This window comes from Castor canadensis, chromosome 1 (genome assembly GCF_047511655.1).
Source record: "Castor canadensis chromosome 1, mCasCan1.hap1v2, whole genome shotgun sequence".
NCBI lineage: Eukaryota > Metazoa > Chordata > Mammalia > Rodentia > Castoridae > Castor > Castor canadensis.
In genome coordinates, this window is record NC_133386.1 from 153368998 (window position 1) to 153394314 (window position 25317).

General features: G+C 43.6%; 1 protein-coding gene across 1 annotated transcript in view; it reads left to right on the forward strand.

Annotated features, from left to right (window-relative positions):
* The first annotated feature begins 3158 nt into the window (after positions 1–3158).
* The window catches only part of Insc (INSC spindle orientation adaptor protein), a 121932-nt gene continuing 99773 nt past the window's right edge, over positions 3159–25317 (forward strand). The window contains exon 1 of the mRNA XM_020186790.2: positions 3159–3280. The gene's annotated coding sequence lies outside the window, so the exon portion shown is untranslated. The remainder of the gene's footprint in view (positions 3281–25317) is intronic.

Consider the following 25317-nt stretch of genomic DNA (forward strand, 5'->3'; position numbering starts at 1 on the left):
TGCCTTGTCTCATGGGCTCTGTCCAGCCTCAGCTGGGCCTAGAAGTAAGGACCCAAGCCATGGGGACTGGGAGCCATCCTTGACCAGCTCCTGGGCAACACTAGCACAGAGTCTCTGAGGTGTTCCTTATATGTGATTTGTGATCGTTTAGAAAGGTGTGCTGAGCCTTCTCTTGGCGACCAGGTGGGATATGTCAGAGAAGCCTGATTTGGATGGACAGGGAGAGAGTAGCTTCTCATAGGAGCCTCTGTAAGGAGACCTGGAGTTGTTGCAGCCAAGACTCAAGCCACAAGGTAGTCCCTTAGGGAATGGAGAAACTGGATTTGCAGCTGAGGCTGAGGGGTTGAGATTGCCTGGATCAGTGGAGTGTAAACCTGGAGTCTTCCTCTGTTTAGATCTGAACTTGCCCTTCCCGAAGTAACACGTGAAATTGGTGCATCAGGGATAGGTTATTTGGTAGGGGAGAAGGACATGGAGTCAGGCTGAAGGAGGCCTTTGTCTCATTCAGTTCTAGACCATTTCCTGCCTTAGTTTAGGTAGAATATGTTATTTGTGTCTCTGAGTGTGGGGATGTGCCTCCTTACCTGTGTGTCTCCATGTGCATCTGTGAGGGTTCCTATGACTATCTGTGTAGTCTCCCTCTCTAGAAGTTAGACAGGTGATCTAAGCCACCTAATCTCCATTTCTTTGTCTGTATTATGAGAATAATAACTTCTACAGAAAGTTACTATGGCGGCAAAATGAAACAATGTGTACATGTCCCTTGGCACAGATCCTGGTGCTCATGCGTTAGGCTATTATTTCCAGATGTCTCATGCAAATTACTTGACCTCTGCATGCCTCAGTTTCCGCATGTGTAAAGTAGGGATGATACAAGAACCAAGTGCTGTTAGGAGATTAGAGAGAAACTGATATCCATAAAGTGCTTAGTTCTGTGTAGAATGTTAATGACTAGAATCATTATTTTTTAGTGCATGGAGGTGTCAAGGTAAGGATCTCTGAGTTTGTGAATATGTTTCTGTATGTATGTATGTGTGTGTTTGTGTGTGTGTGTGTGTGTGCATTTATATGGCCAGACAGTCCCTTCTCTCTGAGTAGAGTTTGCTGTTGGCCCACGCCTGGACTCCCTGAGCCAGCCAGGGCCTGTGCAAGGGATGGAATTTCCATTAAGAATTAAGCAGGACAGTACTAGGAAGCCAGGCAGACAGAGGGGAGGGAGTTGAAAGGAGGATGCTTCAACTCTGAGCTCCTTGGGCGGGCTCAGTCCTGAACTGCCTTGAAGGCCTCTGCCAACTTTGCCTTGAATCAGAGGCCTTTTGAGGGCCATGGCCCAGAACAATGGGCAGAGTGAGAGAAGCTGCTCACAGGGGCCTCTGTAAGGAGACCTGGAGTTGCTGTGGCCAAGACTGGAGCCATGAGGCAGCCCCCAAGAAAGGCGGCCAGCAATGGTTCAAGCGGCTGGGGCCTATGGGGAGTCCAGGAGTCCAGGAGGCTGTGCTGCACTGTAAGTATGTGGGAAGGCATGTGTGTGTGTGTGTGTGTGTGTGTGTGTGTGTGTGTATGCACTAGGTATTAATGACCAGTGCTTCAAGGGAACATATAGCACATCAAGTCATTCCTCTCTTAGCCTGAAAGCCAGGTGCAGAATATGGACCTAGAAATAAAAGATCTCTGAGGTTATTTGTTAACATTCTGTCAAATATGATTTAAATCTCATTCCATTTCTGGCGTACTAAAGATTATCTTGGCTTTCCTGGTAATTTTACATCCCTGACCTTATGAGCAGGCAAAAATTATTATGCTGTGGAAGACTGAAGCTCACAGATAAGTGACTTCCCCAAGGTCACACAACTGTAAAGTAGTAGAGGCAGGAAAAAGCCAGATCTCTTGGAGGACAAAGTCCTGACTCTCTCTCTCTTTTTTAATCATACCACAAGAAGCAGACTGAGAGAAGGTTCTGCAAACTCTGCCCATTTGAGGAAGGCTGTGGCTCCAGTGTTAAATACCCAGAAACTGCTGTCTGGAGACCCAAGCCCTGTCCTCAGGTCCTGAGATAGCCCTGTTGAGACATGGGTAGGTGAATTAATGTCAGGAGCGGTGGTGTGTCCAAGGCTAGGGAACAACAGGTACTTTCAGCCAAAACCTGCAAAAAAGGAATAGGGAGAATAAGCATGGAAGAAAAGAAGGCTGAAGTGGGACCTTGGAGTGGACATTGCGTCATGGAGATGGCATTGATCTTCCTCTCCCAGAGCACATAAAGTGGGCAAACTAAAGTAGTGTGGACATGAGGGGTTTAGGTGAGGTGCCAGAGAGAACTTCCTGTCAATGAGCAGATCCAGGCAGGGTCCAGGGGATGACTTTCCTTGGCAATCTACAAGAAAAGGTAGAGGCCCTTCAATTCTGTGAAGGTTCATGGATTCAGGGCTTGGACAGACTGGCCTCTAAGCATTCTTTCTGTTTAAGAACGCAACATTCCTGAGCTTTTGGGTAGGAACCAGGCTCCTTCTCTAGACAGCCATTTGACTCGGAGCCCAGGGTGGGGAGAACGGGATGGTGATGTGCCCAAGGTAGGAGTTTGTGCAACAGCGCCCTGTCATTTCTGGCAGGTCAGTGATGTGTGGGGGGTGACTTAAGTGGCTAACTTGGGTTACAAAAGGAAGCACCTGCGGTGAATAAACCCAGTCACATTCCTGGCATTTTGGGGGCTGCTCAGTTAGGCTGTTCGCTCTGCAGAGCATGTGAACCGCACCCAAATCCCTCCTTGTTTTGTTTCAGCTCCAAGAGAAAGGATCGCAGCACATTTCCTAGCCCTCTCCAGATGTTGGCAAGCAGGGCACAAGTCGGGGCGCCCCCGCCCGGCCGGCTCCGTTGCGCGCCGTGACTCCTGCGCGGCCCAGGGGTGAGCCAGGTCTTTAATTTGGCCTGACCGCGTCCTCATTCCAGCGCTCCCACAGATGACAACGCTCTCTTTCCAGTGCCAGGCGCACCAAAATAGCCCTCTCCGTCCAGCTGAGACTCCCAGGCAGCGGTGCCTGACGCGGGACAGCGGCTTGGCAGGGATCGTGCTGCTGTGGAAGGGCCTGGGGACTCTGCAGCCGACTTGGAGCCGCGGGAAGGCGGGGTGGGTGGTGGGGGGAGAGCGGGCGGGGGCGCGGGGCAGCGGGCGGCCCTCAGGCTGGGGCCGGCCCCAGCGGCCACTTTGCGCCCGGCCTCTGGAACTCCAGCTGCGCCCTGCCACAGCTGGCCCGCACGCACCAGCTTGCTCCCTTGCACGCTCAGAGTAAGTAAGCTGATGCGCTGCTCTTCTGACTGGATACAGGGACTGGTGCTGGAGCTACTAGTCTAGTTGAGGACAGAGCAGGTTTGTGACTATTTGGATAGTGGATGTGAGTGTGTCAGTGGGAGTGCTCACGAGTGGGAGCATGTGCCAGTGGGAGGGAGTGTGTCCTGGGATGCCAGCATGTAGAATTTTCTAGTATGTGCTCCATGGTGTGTCTGGGTGGATGAGCTTGTCAGTGTGTGTGGTGGGCTTGGAGCATGCCCACAGGTGACTGTGTTTATGTGGCACCTCACAACCCAGGATGGATGGCATCTCTGCCTGTGAAGTACATTTGTGTCGGGGGCAGTAAGGCCTGCTGTGGCCCTGAGCCTGTTCCTCAGTGGATAATGAATGGGTGTAAGAGTGAGCCTGGGAAGGTAGAAACTGGGAGATGAAGAGCGACATCTGAACTCATGCTTTCTAGTGTAACCTGACTTATCCCAAAGTGGGGTGTTTTGTTTGTGGGTTAGTCAGCTTTGGTTTCTTGAGGCTTTGAGCAGAATGGGAGCTCAGAGCCCTCACCCAACAGTGCTGCAGATGGGACCTGACTAACCTCATTTGACTGGGTCAAGGCAGTGGAGACAGCTTGGGAAACCCCACTTTCACACTGGGAGAAGAGGCAAGAGGGTAGGGGGATGTCTACCCACATACACTCACAATGCACCCACACTCCTGGGCTTGCAGCTGCTCAGTGTACACGCAATGCTGCCTACACATGCCTGTCCTGCACACACTTCCTCTCAGTACAAACATTCCACACACATGTTCAATACGGACATCCATGGAAATGACATGTATGCAGCAGGCACATAAAGTGTAAAATGAACGTGCAAAATCACATATCCCTGATTTGGCTTTAACTTCAGCCTCTAGTTCTCCCTTCAAATGCCCTGTAGCCTACGTATGTACCATTGACAACAGGTTCAGGAAACTGACTTTACTAGAGCAGATCTTAAGTCAGGGACTTTGGCTGGGGTTCAGGCAGGTGGAGATATGATGCCTTTGGGATTTAATCTGGACTGATGCTGTCCATAGAGGCCAGTCAGAGAGCATCCTTAGACTTTAATGTCTGTGACTTAGAGGTAGCATTTGCCATTGTAAGGGTGACAAGACCAGTCTCACAAGGCAAACGGGGCCAGGCAAGGACCTGGGACAGACCCCAGCACCTGTAATTTGCTCCAAGCTCTAGTTTGTACCTTAGATTCTTTCTGCTGCAGAAAAGCAGTGAGCCTTTGAGGCTGGATTGTGAGGTAACCACTGGACAGGGAGGAGTAGTGAATGGAACTCCCTCCCTTAGTTGGTTTCCCTTGACCCTCTCTGAGTCTCCCATTGGCAGCTGGCAGAGGAACCTTTGCTCTGCCCCTCTCCCCTCCTCTAACAGTTGTGGTTGTATCTTGACAGAATCTTCTTCATGAAGAAGACCCCTGGGGACACTGTAAACAGTGCTTGGAAGACTAAGTGCTCCAAAATATCATCTATTGGTGGTTATTATTATTATTGTTATTATTTTATTATGACTTCTAGACCTCTCCATTTTGGTCATTCTCTTCTGAACAGGTTTCTGTGAAGAGTCCAGACTAAATGTGCTCCTTCAGTGGGGAAATTAGAAAAACTTCTTTCTTAGTGATTTTGGATTGGTCAATTAGAGGTGCTCCGCTAATGTGCATGTGATAGAGCCAGGTTCAATCACTTCCTGAGGGGTGTGCTAGGGTCTTTCATTCTCTTAACTTGCTCCTAAACTTGACCCTTGGGGATAGTTTAAACAAAAGCAGGCTGTGGTCAGGCCAGCAGGTTTCTTGAAGAGTGAAGGGGGTGGGGGAAAGGAAGTATTTCCTCATTGTGTTTCCCTTCTCATTCTGACTGCTGGGAAGCTCTTAGTCCTTCCTATTGCTTCATTCTAATGAATGTGGTAGTTGGGGCCATGGCTTTGACCTTTAATTTCTACTTCAACAACTTTATAAACTACACATCTTTAACTCTGAACTCCCACATCCTTTATAGAAGGAGATCGAAATAAATAAATGAACAGCCAGAATTCAGCATTCCGTTGATCTCTGAAGATGGGAACTACTGGTGTGGATTTTGTTTTCCCCAATTTTAAACATTCCATTTAAATTTTAAACTGTATGTTTCCACTGTGGCTTCTGTATGTTTGGACTCTGCTTCATGATGAGGACTTGGGGCTTTTCTTCCTAGTGGTCTGTGAGATAATGCCCATCTCTGTGCTGGCTTTGACAATGGGGATTGTTGAAAATGAATCAGGCCATTGATCAACACCCCCTGCTCTGAGTGCTTCAGCTGCCAGCTCTCCTCTGTCTCAAAAGCTCAAGTGTCTAGATGCCTGAAGGAGTTTGACCCTTGCCTTAAACCTGGTCCTGGCCCCATAGCCACCCCTTCCTCATGTGACCCTGCCTTAGCCCTGGGCCCTGTTGGGATGTCTGTGTCTCTTGGGTGTGAGCCCTGCTTTCTCCCACATGGACCACAGTATCTCTGATTAGGATCTTGTGGAATCAAGTTTGGAATGAGGAACTTGGCATCTGTAGGGGCTGATGAGGGTCTATGTGATCCACCAACCCTTGGTCTGGAAGCCATAGGCCTCAAGTCTGTCAAATTGTCAGAAAGTCATTCATTACTGCTTAATGGCAGAGGCGCAGGACAGGATTCTGGCCATAATGCAAAGTTGGTGAAACTTCTAATTTGTTCCAAGACAGATTATTTTACCCTCAGTGCTTGAAAAGGGGCATGCTGGAGGGTAGTGCTCAGCCCCTAAGAGTGATTAGAACACCCTAATGGGCTCTTTCAGACATTGTGTCAATGCCTGCTTCCCAGTATGTGTTAAGTCAACACAAGCTGGTGACTGTTGCCCACGTTCAAGGCTAATTCTGACCACAAAATGGGAAACGCCCAGGGAGCCTCTTACTGGTAAATGGTGGCTTGGTATGGGCAAAGGGTTTGTTCCTTCCTAGATAAATGTCACCTCAAAAAGGTAAGAATATGACTTGATTGGATCTCTGTTGAAGAAGCATTCTGCTTCTACTCTGGTTGGACGTTGACATTCCCAGGTCTGTCTGATGTCAGTGTCCACTTTGAATGTCTACCAGCCACTGAGAGGAACTGGGAACTCCCCCATTTTAAGACTGGAAAACAGGTAAAACCCACTCCATCGGGCAAACTGAGGATGAGGCTGAGATTGACTTCTCTGTCTGATACCAGAGCCCCAATATTGTGTGCATTGCAGCTGAAAAGGCATTGTTGGCCTTGCCAGCCTGAGATGGAGATGGTGGCTCCATGGGAAGCAGGGATGGAGGATGAGGTGAGAAAGACCTCCTGGGCTGTGCAGATTCCTCACACAGTATCACGTGTGGGCAGCACTGGACTTTTGTGGCTTCACTCTTCCCTGGAGTGATCTCTGTTCTGGGAACCCAACCTCCACCCAGGTTTTGTGATCCAGCTAGCACATGCACCCCTCCCCCAGCTACAGGGACCCCTCAGTGCCAAGCTCTGGGGGAATCCTGGATTCTCTGAGGACATCTCTGGACAGACCAGACTGTTCAGCATGATGCAGTGTCTGTGGGCGTCAGCAGTTTGGCTGGGTAGTTGTGGATAGTGTTCACTTTATGCTGGAGAAGTGGAGGTTTTGTCTTACAAACCAAATATCCTGGCTTGGAAACCATGTGAAATGTGGCCTGTGGTCTGATGGGCGTGTGAGCTGCATTGTGGGCCTGTGTGTCGTGCTGGTTTAAAAGACACTGTTGTGGAACAGAACATTACACTTAGGACCTCATGCTTCTTCTAATGGAGGGTCAGAGGTAAGCATTGCATTCTGGCATTGTGCAGAGGAAGGAGCATATGGGCTTTGCAGCCAGACAAATCTGACTCAGAGCCTCAGTTTGCTCATCTGTAAGATGGGGTTCCTCATAATGCAGCGGTGATGCTAGAAGTTGAAAATTTAGAAGCATAGTGTTGGGCATAGAGTAGACAAACCATGAAAGAAATATCCCTCCTTCCTGCCCCACTCATCTTCTGGGAAAGAATGCTGGACTTACTGGCAAGAGATCTGAATCCCAGGTTTTGCTCATCCTCTCGGTACATGGTACTATTGTGGGTTAAATCACTTACCTTTTCAGTGTCTCCCTTTTCTTGTGCATAAAGTGAGGGAAGAGGTCATTTCCTCCAGTCCTGTGTGTGTTTTGAGGATCATGAAAGAGCCTAAAGTCAGGAACTCTCTTGAAGATCCAAAAAGTTCAACCAGTACCAATTCATTTATTCATATCTCAAATACTGAGATGCTTTGCTGTGGCAGGACCTGTGCAAGGCATGGGAGAGAGGGGAGTAAGGAATGTCCCAGTCCTCAAGCAGCAAGCAGACAGACCACGAGGTAAACAGACTTACAAACAGACAAAGGCCTGCGCGTGGGCATGATCCAAATGGCCTAGAGTGCAAGTGTCCTCTCCATCTTTGCAGGCAGAGATGCCCCCACAGGGTGGAAGCATGTGCTCTGGAAATAAAAAGATAAACGAGGTTGTCAGGAAGTAAAGAGGAGGACAGCTTGGCTTAGAGTGGTAAGCCTGGGGGATTTTGAGCTATTGTAAGTGGAACCTGTGGAATAGCTGGTCAGTAGTGATGAGAAATAAAACAGGAGACATTACAGAGGGCGTTATATGGGTGTCAAGCTTCAATGGCACGCTACTAGCCCAGCCCCTGACCTTTATGTTTTCAATAGCATAGGTCGGAATATCCCTCTCTTTGAGTGCCTGATGGTTCTGTATGGTTGGATGCAATCTACGCATTTCAAGCAGGAAAATATGCCCGGTGAAGTCTTCCTGACAGCAAGCCAAGATGGTGATGGAAGCTGTCATCATTTGTCTAAGGAAATGTCCACCAGTTTTTCCATAGTGAAATCACTATTTTTACCCTTTGTTATTAATAAATAATTTGTGGAGAGATACTTTGAGACTATGTATATATCCTCTTCCTCGTCAAACTTACACCCACCAATTTTACCATTATTGACAATTTTTAATCCATCATTTTTTCTATGTTTGTTGTTGACATCCCACTGTAGGCAAGTTTTTTTCCTTCTTCATTCTTGTTCTTTTTCCCTCCCATCCTCTCCTTTCTTTTCTTCTTATGAGGGCTTCATATGTTCTTAATTTACTCAGTGGGTTATAATCAAATTACTGTCTTTATTTTATTTGATGTTCACATTGTCCCAGATTCAATCAGTAGGAGGCTGTGTAAGCTGGCTTCTGTTTCTTTTTGATTTGCTCTCATCATTCTTTGAGTACTTCCTTACTATCTACTATAGCAAGAAGTTACTGGCTCATTTTGTTCTTTCCATGCTCCAGCCATGGAATTAACTATTTGTCCAAGGATCTTGGATCCTTTTTGTGGAGTAACCAAGATCTGGAGGCTACTTGGAGTGTATCACTTCTTTATCCCCTTACAGAGCTAGGGCATCTATATCTATTTAGTTCTAAAATAAACAAATAAAAAAACATTGCTATTTGTCTGTAGAAGAAATAGCCCCAAGTACCTGAAATAGACAGTAACAGGATAGGGGTGCAATTTTTAGGGGGTCAACTGTGGTTTCTTTCAGGAGATGATGTTTAGAAAGACTTGTAGTGTGAGGTGGATGGATTGGAAGGACAAAGAGTCTGGAGATTTTTTTAATTATGCAGGTAATCATAATAAGGCCCTGAACTGTGTCAGGATGGGGAAAAAGTGGAGTCAAGAGGACACAGTGAGTGATGAATTCTGAAACTGCAGGGTGGCATCAAAGACACTCCAAGGTTGATATCTCAAAGGTTTGTGAAACTCAACATATTCAAAATGGAATTGCTAGTGTTCTTCCCTGCACTCTCCTACTTACTCCTGGTCCACCCTAGGTAGTTCAGATTTTGCTGAATGGCTTTTTCGTCTACACAGCTGCACAATTCAGAGAGATCTAGAAACCATCCTTAACACCTCTGTCCTCAAAACTCAGATCTACCCACTCCCATGTCTTATTGATGTTAGTATGTACCTTGCAAGACCATTATTCTCTGCACCTCCACCAGCATCCCCTTAGTTCAAGGTACCATGTTCATCCTTTTGGAGTACCACAGACACCTCCTTAGTGGGCCACCTATGCTCACGATAGATGCTCTCCAGTTTTTTCTTCATTTAGCAGCCAGAGTACATTCTAAAACACCACTCTGTTTGTGTCATTTCTTTCCTTAAAATACTTCAGTGGCTTCTGACTGATCTTGAGATAAGGATCACACTCTTGAGTAAGTCCTGCAAGGTCCAGCTTGTCTGGCCCTGCTGCCCTGCTCTACATTTTCCCACCCAGTGCTTCCCTCAGGCTTGTTAGGCTGCCTCTCTCAACAAGCATTTTCACCCCACTTTTCTATGGTCCTTACAGGCCCAAAGCCCAGATAAGGAGACATCAGGGCTGGGAGAAATGCCATTGTGCTGCAATTACGGAGTATTAGCAGAAAAAGTGGTCAACCAGGAGCTGCCACACTGATCACTCCTCTTATCTCTCTGTTTTTCTGGCTCCCCCTTGATGAGAACTTAGGAGTTTGACTCTTCCATCAGACAGATATAAGATGGTAGCTGGTTTCCATGAAGTGGGGTCTCAAGCCCCAAGGGGAAAGAGAAACTCAGCTCCCTCTGGGCCTCATTGTGGAAATGAGGATGGTTTTGTTTTCTTCTTCATTTTCTACCAGGATTGCACTTTAACCCTGTGGAATTTGCAGAGAGGCTAGAGGGTGGGTGGGAGATCAGGGCTTTAAAATGTGACATTTAGAAACCAGGCAGTGGACTAATCTTGCCCTCTACACCCTGCAGAAACTGCTCTTTCAGTTCTCTGAGAGCTGTCATTTACAAAGAACTCCTCGGAATGCATGCTGTCCATCTGCCATGGAGGCAGACGGGGCTGGAGCTGAGCAGACATAAGACAATGGCAGCTACATCAGATAAGAGCATCTTGGAAAAATGCCCAAAGGTGCCAGGGGTCTAAGTTACAGACTCATTCACTCTTTCCTTCACTCGCACATTCATTCAACAAATATCTACTCCATAGCCACTATGTGGCGTATATTTCTTTAGACACTGGAGATACCACAGTGAGCAAAACATAAACGTCATATTCTTGCAGATTTGATTTTGGATTTGGGAAGACAGATAGTAAAGAGGGTCATATACAGTCTGGTAGAGTGTTATAGAGAAATATAAAGAATATGTTAAGGGAGCACCCTGAGGGGGTTTATTTATACAAGAGGTTCTCTCAGATGTTTAAGCAGAGGCCAGGAGGAAGTGAAGGTGAAAGCTATGTGAGCATCTGGAGACAGAGAAGTCAATTAAAGACACAGAGGCATGATTGAGGAAGGGCATGAAGGTCAGTATGATTGAAGTGAAATGAGGGATATGGAGAGATGAAGGAGTTGAGGTTGATAGGGGCCAAATGATGAGGGCGCTTTGTGTTATATGAAGATCTTTGGCCTTTCATTGGAGTGATATGGATGGACATGGAATTATTTGTTATATTTTGGCTGTATTGGGGTTTTCTGTGCATGCTAGGCATATGCTTTACCACTTGCTCCATCCTCCAGCCCTTTTTTGCTTTTTACTTATTTTTCAGGTAGGGTCATGCATTTTTTTCCCAGGGACAACCTTGGATCTCAATCCTTCTACTTATGGAAACACAGGTGCACACTACCACAACTGGTTTATTGGTTGAGGTAGGGGTCTTGCTAACTTTTTGCCCTGCTGGTCTCAAACTGTCTTTTCCCAATCTTTGCCTCCTAAGTAGCTGGGATTACAAGCATCAGCCACAATATCAAGTTTCTTTGGAAGGTTTTGAGCAGAAACATGACATTCTGGTTGCTATAGAGATAACACACTGTGGGAGGGAAGTGGAGGACCAGAGGACTTAGAGACTATTTCAGTAATAAAAGTGACTAAGGATGGTGGTTTGGACCAAGGTCAATTTATGCATTCATTTATCTGCCCATTTTGTTTGTTAGCATACAAAAGTCTATGAAAAACTGCCTGTGCACCAGGCCTTTCACCACTTTTCATACCTTCCTCTATTCTCCATTGATCCATTCAGCTCTCATGATTGATTTTAACAAGTCCTTATGTACTATATTTGGATCATTGTGCTAGGGGCTGACTGATTTAGGCATATTTTTTGTGGAATGGTAGCCCTAGCAAAAGACAAGGTGAACCCATAGGAAATTACTGGTCAGTCATAAATCAAACAGGCCCTGGCAAACCCAACATGACTGGTGTCTTTGGGAAGGGAAGTAACCTTCTAGGTGTGGGCCACATTTAGGCAAAACTTGACAGTTGGAGAGGACAGGTCAGTCCTGAGGAAAGTAGGGCACTATTTCTGAGCTTCAACATAAGGGACAAGTTGAGGGGTAGAAGGTGGTAATGCTAAAAAAAGAGATGGGGTGACTGGGAACTAGGCCCAGAGTGCCACAAGGGGACTAAGGAGCTCAGACTTGCATTGAGGTTTAGGCCTGAGGGAGGCATAGCAGATTTTCAAGAGGATGTTTTAATGAGAATTTGGTTTTAAGAGGCTAAAAATGACATCAGCAAGAAAGAGGGGGAAGAACTGGAGTGGGGAGAACTTGAGTGAGCTTTCTTTAACTTAGGGCCAGTAGGAATCTTGTTGGGGTAGCCTCCAGATGCACGGTAGCAAGGGATGCAGTGATGTGGAAGCTACAACGGCTAACACAATCAGCAGCAGATGTCAGTGGTTGTCACTAGGATAGACCCCAGATGTCTCCTGTAACTTGAAGCTGCCTTTGAGCAAAGAGCACAGAGCAGCCTGGGTTCTGGTGAGCAAACTGGAGAAGAGTTTGGGTCTGGATTCTGGTCAGGAGTGACTCTTTCACAAGCTTCTGGGGGAGGCTCATTGGGTTGTAGGAACATTAGATTCATAGCAGGAGTTCGTCTCATCCATCCAGATGGGAAATTGAAGGCCCAGAGAAGGGGCATAAATTGCCCTAGGTTATAGAGAGAACTCAGTCATATAGAGAAAGGTCAAGCACCTCATTAAATCCAGCTGGGGAGTTACTATGTTTTATTTAATTATGTATTTGGACATCTCTGTCAATGGACAAGGAAATTCTAAGAGGACAATTGTTTTACCCATCTCCATCTTTATCATCTAGTTGCAGCTTAAAGATGCTCTGCCTGATCCCTTCTTGACCTTGACCAAAGCAGGATGTCAGACTGCTCTCAAAGTTGGCTGGATGTAAGATCAGAAAGCTCCGCCCTGTGGATAGGGACTGAGCCTGGTGTGGGTCCTTATGCATTCATGTGGCTTTGCCTGTAATAAGTTCCACCGCAGTTATGTTCACAGCCATTGGCAAAGTTTCAATAGTGGTCATGAACTTAGTGATTAAAGGGGTGGGAGAGGATGGACTGCTGCCACAGTGGTGCCTGCTGGCAGGGTAGATGGTGGGGTGAGGTGCTGGTGTGTCTTGTGCCTAAGGTCACTGCAAGAGGAAACAGTCCCTGCCCAGGAGGAAGAGCAGCTCCCCCACACCCTCAGAGTCACAGTCTCTAGTGAACACCTAGGACATGTATGCAAGCTTAAGTCCAGTATTTGGTCTGACCTAAGGCTGGGCCTCTGGGGACTTCACCAGATCCACTTATTTGTTCCCTTGCTTATTCCAAGGAGCCGAAGGCCACTTGTTTTTTAAATTTTTTATTTTTGAATTATCATATATTAATCGTATAAGGGAGTTTCATTGTGGTAATTCCATACACACATACAGTATATATTTCAAATAAGTTCACCATTCCATTATATTCCCATTCCCCCTCCTTTCTGTCCCCCTTTTCAAATAGTTTTTGGTGGATTTCAATATACTGTCTTCATACACACTCTCCCCCCGCCCACATATGTATGTATGTGGGCGATCTGATGGTAGATACAAGTTCCCACAGAGTTAGAAGGATTGAGGCTGTAGCTCCTGCCAGCCAAATCCCTGGGCCTGTGGCAGTGATGGGTGAGCACTGGATCTTAATCTCTTTGCGGATACATCTGGTTCTGTGCTGCATTTAACACAAACTACACATGGAGAGGCTTACGTTATCCTTGAGAGCAGGCTCACCTGTAGACACGGGAACACAAGTGTCCCTAGCTCTACATCCTGAAGAAGGCAGTAGTGTTTTCTTCAGATGTGGGGACATCTTGTTGTCCAGGGGAGCAATCAAGAGACAGGTTAGGTTCTGGATCGAACCTGAGAGAGAAAGTAGAAAGAATTTGGATTCTGATCTGGGTGCAGCCATAAATTTGCAGTGTGACTTTGGCAAGTCATTTGACCTCTCTGGGTCTCATTTTTTCTTTTGTGCAAGCTGCAGGGTTGGGAAAAGACAATCTCGGAGGACCCATCTTGTGCTAACATTCTTGCATATAAATTTCTTGCATACATTATGGCAACAGGAATTTTGGTCAGGACCCTGACTTCAGATTTCTGTGCTGACCAACAGCTCATTTTTCACTGTGTCTGAATGCCACCTTTACAGATTCATTCCTTTGGGTCTTTTAAAGTACTCTTAACCTCCACTGAGTCTCTCCTATTTTCATGGCCTAATATTAACATACCAAGAAGTGTCACATCCATTATGTTTTGATCTTTATAACAACTATGCCAGGTAATCAAATCTCTATTAGTAGTCCCAGTTTGCATAGAAGCAAAAAGACCCAGAAAGCTTAAGAAACTTGATACAGTTTGTTACAGGCAGGGCTGAGACCAGCTGCAGGTCTGTTTCCCTGGCTGCTGGTCTGGGCTCTTTTGTCTTTCCCTTTGAGTTTGGGAAGGGGCAGCATAAGGTCTGCATGGAATGGGGCTGTGAGCTCTACAAGTGTCAGAAGTATCAGATGAGGGCATCCTCTACCACATACTGGGTTCTAGAGCTGGATTGGCTCATTCTGACTGCATAAAGGGGCTCTTGAAATAACTCTCTGAGTTTGTTTTTCTCTGACTCAGCCCAGCCTGATCTCTGTGGCAGGACAAGAGCGAGTCTCTAGGGCAGCAACGTATGGGCAGGAGGAGAGCTTCTTCACAAGTAGGCTGGAGCAACAGGGGGCGTCATCTTCCTCTTCCCTCTCCCTTCACTTTCTGCTTTCAGGATGGTGTGAGCTCTGAATCCGTCTGTCACCCTCCATCTCCTTATCAGGTTTTAATATTTGCTGGGTCCATGTTGGGAATACTATTCATTTCCCTAAATTTATTCCATGGTAAATACTGTATTTTATTTACTATTTTAGAAGTCTGATCTGGTAGGAAAAGTCCCCCAATATCATTTTCAGGCATATTTCGGCAATACCCTTAAGAATGAACTTGTCAAATTCTAAGAGAAAAATCCTGTTAGGATTGGATTGGAATTACTTTGAACCTATAGATTAGTTTATGGTGAATTAATATTTTCCTGTCTTACATATGATATTTCATATACCTGAACCATCTCTTAATTTATGTTGACTTTCATGGCTATCTTTTGGTAATGGATTATAATTTTCTCAATAAAGGACTTGCACCTAAGATTCACTTTAATGTACCTTATATGTGTTTGTTACTCTTCTTAATGTCTCTCTTCCTCCCTCCTCTTCTCTTCCTACCTTTGTTCATCCTCTTCTTCCCCTGTACCATCTAATCGCTTTTCTTCTAAATTTCACTCTATGTGCTGGTGTCTAGGACTACAATTGACTTTTACATATTCATTTCTAGTCAACCCTCTAAACCCCTTTATTACTAAGAATAATTTATTTGTAGATACTTTGAAGTTTTTTTTTTTGCATAGGCAACGAAAGTGAATAGCAATTCATCTAGTTTATTCTTCATTTTTATCAGAATTAGGGAAAGGTACAGTGTCTGGTGGACACAAACCATGGATGCTTGGCTTGGTCAGTGGACCATAGGTTCGTGCTTGGTAGATCCAGCCCTGTGTACGTATGTGGCTGGGTGAACACAGTAGAGATAAGTTTCACCCTCCAGTCACTCCCTTGGCTGTGCCCTGGCTCACATAGATAAGAGCAAACTTTATTGACTATATAATGACAATTTGAACTCTTCCCATTCTTATATTTTCCTTCTTTCTACTCTAGCCAAGATTCTTAATGCAATAATGAATAGAAATTGATGAGAATGAGGCATCTTGTTTCTGATCTCGTAGGAAATGCTTAAACATGTTGTTCGAGGTATTTTTTTCATAGTAGGTGCCTTTTTTTTGGTTTAAGGAAGTTACTGTCTATTTCTAGTTTGCTCAAAGGTTTTATTATGAATGGCTGTTGAATATAATCAAATTATTTTTCTTCATCTATTGAGATAGTCATAAGATTTTTTTCTACTTGTAGCCTGTTAATGTGGTGAATTTCATTAATCTATTTACTAATGTTAAAATAACCATGTATTTTAAAGTTATTGTGTCTTCTTGATGAGTTGAACTTTTCCTTTTGATGTAGTGGGGCTCTTTATCTCTGTAATGCTTATTGTCTTAAAGCTTATTTTCAATTATCTGAATACATTAACATCAGATTTCTTCAGTTAAATATTTTATGGTATACTTTCTGGAGACTTTAAGCTGTTTGGGGTCCTTTGGTTTTTAGGGATATTTCTTGTAGTTAGTACATATAATGTCATGGTCCTGATCATGGTATGATCAGTCCTCTCTGTTCTTGCTCCTTCTAACCTTTCCAACCTCATCTCTGCCTCCTCTCTCCTAAGGCAACATTGGTAATCCTTGCTTATAACTGGCTAGTTTGATTGTGATTACTACTATACATTGATTCTCCCCTCCACACACTTTATTTCTTATTTTGGATTGATTTTCTTCTTCGTTTTTTTCCTCTTTACATATTTGAAGGAGAATAATTCTTTCTCTATGACTATTCTTTTACTTAGTTATTCTAACAGATTTAAAATTAATTTACATCTCTATTTTCCTCACTCTGCAAATAGAAGAAACTTAGAACACTTTAACTTAGTCATGCCTTTGTGAATTTATATATAATATTTTGCATTTATCTTTTCCCCTTAGCACATCAATGAGGTGTTACTGTTGTTTCTCATAGTCAAAATTTGAATTTATCCAGAGTTTCAAGTAACTTTGCTCATTATTTATTCTTGCACCCCCAACCTTCTAAGATTACATTCCTTCTACCTGAAATAAATCTTTCAGAATTTCCTTTAGTGTGAAGCTTTTCTGAAAAGCTTTTAGTGAAAAGCTTTTCTGTATTCTCAAAAGAAAATTTCTCTGGACATAGAATTTTAGGACGATTATTTTCAGCAGTAGAATGTTTTCTGAGGTTCATCATTGCAATTTGAAGCCATCTGTCAATTTAATTTCCTTTTTCTATGATTTCAGATTCTTTCTTTGTTGTTTCTTAGACTTCTGAAGTGTCTAGGTTCTGTATATCCTTATATTTATCCTTGTATTTATTCATTGGGATTTCTGAATTTGAAAGATGTGCTGCTTGACTATCACTTTACCACTATATTCTTTCTCATCTTTCTTTGGAAATATGGTGAGAAATTTTTATTGTACGATTGTACTGATGAAATGTTTGTTAGACTGCATCACTCTATATTCCTTGGTTTTAGTTTTCTCATATTTTGTCTCTCTTTTTTTGTGCTAAGCTGAATTTTGGATACTTTCTTTCATGTGGTTTTATCATACACCAATCCATCTTTTATCTGTGATTAATCTGCCCAAAGAGTTTTTCATTTTAATTATTGTATTCTAATTTATAGAACTTCTGTTCCATTCTTTCTCAAGTTTGCATGGCTATATTTTATAGCCTTTGTTACTTGAAAATGTTTCCAAGACTCTTATGTCTTGAAACTAAATTCTCTAATTGAACGTCTCCAACAGATAATATAAATTCAAGCCCCAGCCTATGAGGGTCATACCATGGTGATTAATTCTCAACTTTTCTTGCTGATACCTTAGGTACAGAGGTTTGTTTGCCATTTACCCTGATGCTGAGTTTCTATTCCTCTAGACTCCTATTTGATTTCTCCCCTTGGGAAGTCCTTAGGCTTTATCTCCTATCTCCCCTGAGCTGTATGCTCATGAGATAAAAACTTGGATATTCTCAGGGGAAAAACTCTCCTCAACTTCCTGTCCTACTTCTGCTTTGCTTCCGGCTTCACCAGATTTATTACATTTTTGCCAATCCAGTGATACATTTTAAAAACAATAAATATCTTTTAAATCTATCTTTTAAAATTGTTCTCATGAAAAAGTATTTTAGAGCAGCTAGTCTACCAGATTGCCACAAAGAAAAGTAATACCATGTGAGCTTCTTCTGTAAGAAGAGGGCTCAGTTGTTGATACAAATTAGCTGCTGAAAAAACAGTGGTACTTAGAGAATCTTAAGGAGAAGGAAGAATCTTCACCCTCGCTCAGCTTCTTAGTAGTGTGTCCGAGCACACAATTGAAACTTTCTGGGTCTCCATTTGTACATGTTGGAAATGAGAATACTAGCAGTAATGGTAGTTTGGAACTTTGGAGGAATACACTCATTTATTTATGTGAAGCACTTAGAAGAGCTCTTGGCACAGTTCAATGCCCAATAGCATATTTCACAGAATTTAAGATGCAGTGTATTATAAGATGCCCGGCCACTTTGTAAAAAAGAAAGTGTGGTTCCAATTAAACTATGAAACAATGTGAAGATGCCACTGGTTGAAACATAATCCCAATTTCAAAATTGGGATTGAAAAAAATATATCTTAGAATGACAAGACTGTAATAAGTTTTAGCTATTTTTATGAATGGGCACATAAGAGCAGGGAAGGCAGGGGTTTAGAAACAGAATCTTAGTCTCAGAAATGATAGGACTGGAAATACAGGTATTTATTCCAGCTCACCTCACACTGATTGAGCTCCTACTGTATGTCATGATACTATGACACCATCGTGTACTGGACATAAAAATGAGTCTTGATAATGTAGCATTCTGTGGATGGGCAGTTTCTCATGTTTGATCTACTCTGTGCCCCAAATAGTTAACTGGAGCAGTCAGAAATTGGCCATGTGGTTCGTATTCCTGACACTTCCTCTCCCCCAACTTTATTTAAAGGATTCTTTAGCTGAGTATGTTATGACAATGACAATAAGATTTGTTGAGAATGATTTCATTGTGCTCATACTCTGGGTTATTCTGTTTATAACCCTAGGAGTGAGTCAAACCTAGAGTGGGTTATGTTCTGACTTTGGTTCCTTTTCACTAAAGGGCTGGTGAGAGTCTTTCCCTTGTGACTGAGCCAAGGTTCTGGTTCAGTTTGGATTCTCCTTTGAATGTCCCATAATACTTTTGTCAAACAGGATATGAACCAGGATATTAGTTGTTTCTTCAGATTGTTACTAATCACAGGAAATAGCTTAATGTTTTTGTCTGTACTTATTCAAAGCATGCTCTCTGTCTTGATCTGTTTTGTGCTGCTATCACAAAATGCTAAGGTGTAATTTTATTTATTTATTTATATTATTGTTGTACTAGGGGGTACATTGTGGTACTTGCAAAAGTTCTTAAAATATGTCATCGTTTAATTCACTCCCTCCATCATTCTCTTTTTTCTCCCTTTCCTTATTCCTGGAATAGTTTCAACAGTTCCCGTTCTTCATACATGTATACAGAATATTTCCACCATATTCACCTTTCCTTATATCCTCCCTCCTCCCACTGGTACCAATCCCCAGACAGGACCGGTTTTGCCTTCCTGTTCTCAGCGCATGCATGCTTTTTGTCTTGATCCATTTTGTGCTGCTATCACAAAATGCTACAGAGTGTAACTTATAATGAACAGAAATGTATAGGCTCACAGTTTTGGAAGTAAAGAAGTCAAATACTAAGGTAGGTTTGATGTCTGGGGAGGCCCTTCTCCTCTTCCAAAATGAAGTTTGCACACTGAATTCTCTGAAGGGAGAGAAGGATCCTCATATGATAGAAGGTAGAAGGGACAAGAAAGTGAATCTTCTGTTGTGAGCTCTTTATATAATGGTATAATTTATTCACAGGGGACTCCACCCTCATGACTTGATTATCTCTTAAAGATCGCATCTCTCAACTCTATCACATTTGGGAATTAGACTTCAATCTATAAATTGTGGTGGGGACACAAACATTCAAACCTTATCAGTCTCTATGTACTGGATTTCTCTAAAATCAAATCTTCTTTATAGAAGGCTTTTCTTCTTTCCAGTATATTTAATATATTTTGCTTTTTTATCCCTTTTGGTGGAAAGAAGCTCTTTGAAGCTGAAGTCTGGATAAGAAAATAATCCTTCATTGGGTACAAAGAGGAATATCACGAAATTTCCCATATAGCATCATTAATTAACTTGCTCTGAAGTATCATACAGGCTACATAACCTGAAGTGATTCTTACAGCAATATAGAATAAGATCGGTTCTAATTTTTCAACTGAAGAAGCTGAAGGTCAGAGAGGCTGGATCAGAGGCAGAATTGGAATTGGTCATGAATTTCCATGACCTTACTACTTTGCCTTCCCAATGTTATTGAGCAAACTCCAGTTTGGAGGATTTGGAGAGGAAATATAATCAGAGTATTGGATTGTCATGGTTGTTGGTGTAGTACTGTCATCAGCTCATGGCTTTAGAAGTAAGAAAAAATTATACTCATGAAACATAAGATAGTTTACATTCTTTTTCTCAAGGGTGTATAGACCTTTTCAACCTAGGTTCTCATCATGACTCAGAGAGGGAAACAGCTTGCCCATTGTGACCTCTGAGTGTGATTTATGAAATAGGATGTATCCAAATTTTCACCATGTTGGAGCTATTCAATTTTCTCTAATGGCCTTTATCTGAGAGTTATGTCTATTCGTGGCAGACACAACCAGTAAGTCATTAGCTTAAAGTATACCGATTGGTAATTTTAGCACAGTGGGACCTGGGCCCAGTGGGAGAAGTCTCTCACTTTTTCAAATCAAAACTAAGGAACATTCTAGAAGTTGGCTACATTTACCCCACTGAAAGTTAAAAAGTAAGAAAGATAATTTAAAATTTAAAGAAGAAATAGCAGTCAAATAGTTGGAGTTCAGGAATTGGCTGAATGGTGTCTGTCTGCCTCCCTACAGCCTGGTGTCCCTCACCAGAAGAGTAATGGAACCAAGCTTTATACCAACCACCCAGGGTGTGGCACTTCACATACATGATCTCACCTATACTCACAGAGTTCTCATTATATTATTATTATATATCTCATTTTTCAGACAAATAAACCTAATACCCAAGGTCATACACTAATAACTGATAGAACTTGGATTTGAACCTGGGCAATCTTATTCCTGAATCTATACTCTTAATCAACAGAGGTCTGGATGGGAGCTGCTCAAAGCCCTAGCCAAGCACACTGTAGGATGTATAGTACAACTAAGGTCTTGGAGGTCTGGGCATAAGTTTCTCACTTTTGGCCATTAAAAATCCCCGGCTCAGGCCCAGTCTGCTGGGATGCCAGGAACTGCAGTCTCCTGTGCAGCTCCCTATGCAGCCCAGGGATGGGAGTCCTCTGATGGACAACTGGGCAGTCTAAGCCCCCTAGCCATAAGGGACCCATCCTAAGACACACTGCAGAGGTAGCCATGGTTTTCCTGAATTTTGCAGCCTGACTTTTCCTCCAGAACTGCCACATGAAACAACAAATCCTGGTGGTTTGCTTGGACAAGTTGGAGACTTTTAGAAGATGAGCTTTCCTATAAATCAGGTATTGGACACATGGCCTGAGTGGGGAGAGTCTGAGGCTGGATTTCCCTCTCTCTGACCCTGAAGACTCACAGGCACCACTGAGTCAGCCTGCCTATCCCATTCCAGGGCTGAACCATAGCTAACTAGGAGTAATGAGTTTCTCTATCCACTTACTTTCCTGTGCTGATAACCACAGCAAAGGAGAAAGAGCAGGCTTAAGCAATTCTGCTCTCAGTTAAGGAATGAGGGTTGATTGATCTCCTATGGAAAACCACTGTGAGGCAGTGGTCAGTTTATCTAGGCTTCTTCCAAACAAAGCCTTATTTGGGCTTTCCCAAGTAATCATGGGGAGTTTATGGGAGTGACAAAGCATGTATGCAGATCTTAGGTATAGCTCAGCTTGCTGTGTGATCTTGGGCAGTCTCTTCCTCTCTTTGAATGTGTCTCTCCATCTGTCCATGTTAACCTCACTGTGCTTCCATTTCCTTATCTGAGCAATGGGAACAACAGTAGTTCTACTAATAGTAGTCATGGAATTATTTTGAGGACTATAAGTAAAGCATTTAGAACCGAGCCTTAGAGGCAGTAAACACCCAGTAAGTGTCTCTCCTTTTCCCTCTCCTCCTTATTGCTATTACTGTTACAAGAGTTTAATCTTCGAGGTGCCTACATATTGAATGCCCTAAAAGTATGATGTAAGCTCCTCCAAGAAGGTTGCCTGCATTATTCCTGGGCACTATAGTTTTACCCTGTCTAGTTCAGGGATGTATGCTGTAGCTGGGATTCCCATTATCTTCTAAGGTAGGCATAGAAGGTAGATGTATCCAGATAATCAGGTAGAGGCTTGGGACCTTGTTTTGTTCTTTGCTGAAACTGATCTGGGCTTTCCAGCAAAGGTTTTCAAGGCCCAGAGGGGACAACGTCTGGCTTTGTGAGTCCTAAGGTCTGTTCTGCCTGCTAGCTGGGCTCTGTCGCTTGACAGCTGTGAGGAGCCATAGAGGCTTACTCCCGGGATTCAGAGCTCTCTATATTTCATGAGGCTCAGTCCATTGGGCTGGGTGGGTGGTAGCTTGTTTGGTTTCTTGTGCCTCCCTTGGGAATGAGAGTTTTTAAAGTATCTGATTGCTGCAGGATGCCAGAAACCCCAGCTAACAACACAGGGATATCTCCTATGACTATTGCCACCTGCATTGCACAGCTCAAATGGAGACCCAGTGCCGGTGTGAGGAAGGAGACTTGGTGTCATTATTTTCCAAAAGCTCTTTACATATCTTCTTTTTACTCTGTGCCCCACCTTTCCTTCACCAGGGCTTTAGTGCTTCCCCTGGAAGCTTGGACCTGCTTCTAGAATGAAATCCTGCTGCTGATATTACTCTATGGAATCTATCCACTTTACTGGTCACTATATGAGCTTAAATTCTACTCTGATCGTTTCCCTCCCTGCCCAAACACCTCCAATGACTTCCTATCAGTCACAGGATAGAGACTGAAGAATTAGTTCTTTTTATGCCCAAAGCCATAAGACAACTTCTCTCCAGCCTCCTGAGAGAGATCTGGGTCCCTTGAACACTTGCTTCATTTTTCTGATCTTCTTGCAATAGCTCATCATGCCCCCATTGACCCTGAATGCATTTGTCACATCTTTACTTGTCAAAATCTCACTCTTGCATTTGAGAGTCAACTCAAAGGTCACCTCCTTTATGAAATTTCTCCTTTCCTCCCCCTCCTCCTTCTGACCACTCCTTTATTCTGCATTCCCACACCACTGGGATACCTTCCTATAAACACCATCACCAGCTGAGAGTGCTCCAGTCTTCCAGGAACACTTGCAGCTCTCCAATCTCACCAGGCTCACTGTCTTGTGCCTTTCTGCCCTGCATAGTTTTCCTTTCTTCCCTTCTCCTTCCTTTGCTATTCCTATACTTCTTTCAAGTTTTAGCATTGGGGTTGTGCTCCAAGAAACATTTAGATCTAGTACTGCTCAGGAGCCCTCTAGACCTCTCATAGCAATCTCTTGATCATCTGTCATCATAGTTTTCATGTAGTATTGTGAGTGACTGTGTTGGTTCATCAGTCTTTCTATCTAAGAGAACTGGGATACGGAGGGAGGCTGCCCAGCTGACTGTGACTAGGAGTGAGGGCTACAAGAACTCAGGAAGGAGTTCTTGGCTGTGAGTATGCAATGTGTGTGTGCAATGCAAAAGGTTCTCCCACAGTCATCTCTCTGAAAACTCATACAACATGGTGAAATTGTTACCACTGTCTTCAATTTATCAATGAGAAAGCTGAGGTTCCTTCAACAAGAACTCATCCTGTCAGTCAACAAGTATTTATTGGTCATTATGTACTAGACTCTGTGCAGGTATGGGGGATTCAGCCATGACCAGGCATGGCCTCTAGTCCTTATCCCAGGATGTTCAGGAGTGAGAGGTATTAAGTCACTGATGTCATATTCAGGTATTAATTATGGTTGTGACACATTTTATGTAGGAGAAATACTGAGTGGGATCTTATAATGAAGGTCTTGATGACTGACTTCATGGGTTGGGGAGAGCTGCCCTGAGGAAGTGGCATTTGTGCAAACTCTGAAGGATGATGGGGATAACTTGGTGAGGGGAGATGGTGGTGAGGCTGTAGTGGTGGAGAAATGACCACTGTGAAGGTATGGGGCGGGAGTTGGTAAGGATGCCAAAAAGATGCACAACAGTCAGAGTATCTGGAAGTCTTAGAGTGGCAAGAAGAGATGCTAGAGAGGAAGGCAGAGGCTAGATCAATTTGAGCCAAGTAGGCTGTGAAGAGGGTTTGGTCTTAGTCTAGCAGCTTTGATGGGTTTTTGAACTGTGAGATGATGTGGTTCACTGGGCTTCAGATCACTCTAGTAGCTGCGTGGAGAATAATTTGGAATGGAGCAGGTGATGAAGGGAGGAGACCATGAGGAGGTTCTTGCGGAAAAGTGAGAGAAGACAGTACCTATGACCAGGGAGATAGCTATGGAGGTGAAGAAGTATGAAGGATGAAGGATAGGGATGTGTCTGGGATAATTCTCAGGCTGGATATACAAAATCTAGCCTTCTGGACTTTATATCTTGTGTGTTTTGCACAGACTGATGAAAGAAAATTGGGGGAAAAAAGCATACACTATGGAGCCATTCCAAAGTGTAGTCTGCATGCCAGGTACAGAGGACTTGGTTTTCCTGCAGCTACTCCAGACCCCAGAAGGAAATAAGTACTGTGTATCCAATTGGTGAAATCTAAGTCATGTTCTTCTGCTCTCTGTTTCTGATTGGTGTTTTGTTCCTGCTGCAAAACATCCAGAGAGGCAAGTGACCAGCCTTTTGTTTCTGTATTGGGAGACAAGTTTTCCCTTTACTAAGACTCATAAGGGTAGGTGTATTTCTCAAATGTAGTGTTCATATGTTAGGGGGTCAAAAACAAAGATTGTATGCATGAATTATCTTAAAAATGCCCACAACAATATTATAAGGTTGAGTCTATTCTGCCTCCCCCTGCCCTCACGTTTTGCAGATGGAAAAGCAGATATTCAGACACCGGAAAAGTCCCATTTCTCCTTAGTGAACTAGTGCCCTCTGAGGACCCTTCTAGCTCTTAGAGTGGAATGATTTATAATGATGAGTTGACAAGACAACTCTGTTGCTTCCAGTTCTTTCATTCCCTGAAGTCTTGGAGAAAAAAGAACCAGAGCTAGATCTGCATGTTCTGTCCTACTCTTCTATTCTCAACTCCTTCTCCCTACACTTAGCCTACCACTGCAATTGGAGCTGAGCTACTTTCCATAATATTTATTATCCCTCCTGAGTCAACAGCCCTAATGGACTCTGCAGATTAAACAATTCTCACCATGCCTTGAGCTGAACCCAGATTGTCCAATTAGACAATGACAGAAATTGCCCTTACTGCTAGTTAATTGAAAAATTTGCTGTAAATATAGCCTCTTTCCCGCATGAGGCTCATTTCCTTAGCCAAATGGAGGTGAGCAAGGACTGCCTCTAATAGGATGTGGGAGCAGAAATGAGTTGCGCAAATGGAGCTGTTGTTGTAAATGTTGAATTAAATAAGAGATGGTCAAAAGCTTCACATCCTGCTTATAAGGTATTCACTCCTACTAGAGGAGACACAGCCCAGCGACCTTAAGAAACAAAGCTGAAGATCCGTAGTGGGATTTTTTTCAGTGAATTAGGAAGGACTTCCGGGAAGGTAATGGAAGGATTTCCTTCCCCCTGTCCCCCCACCCCGTTCACACTTCCATGTATCCTTTA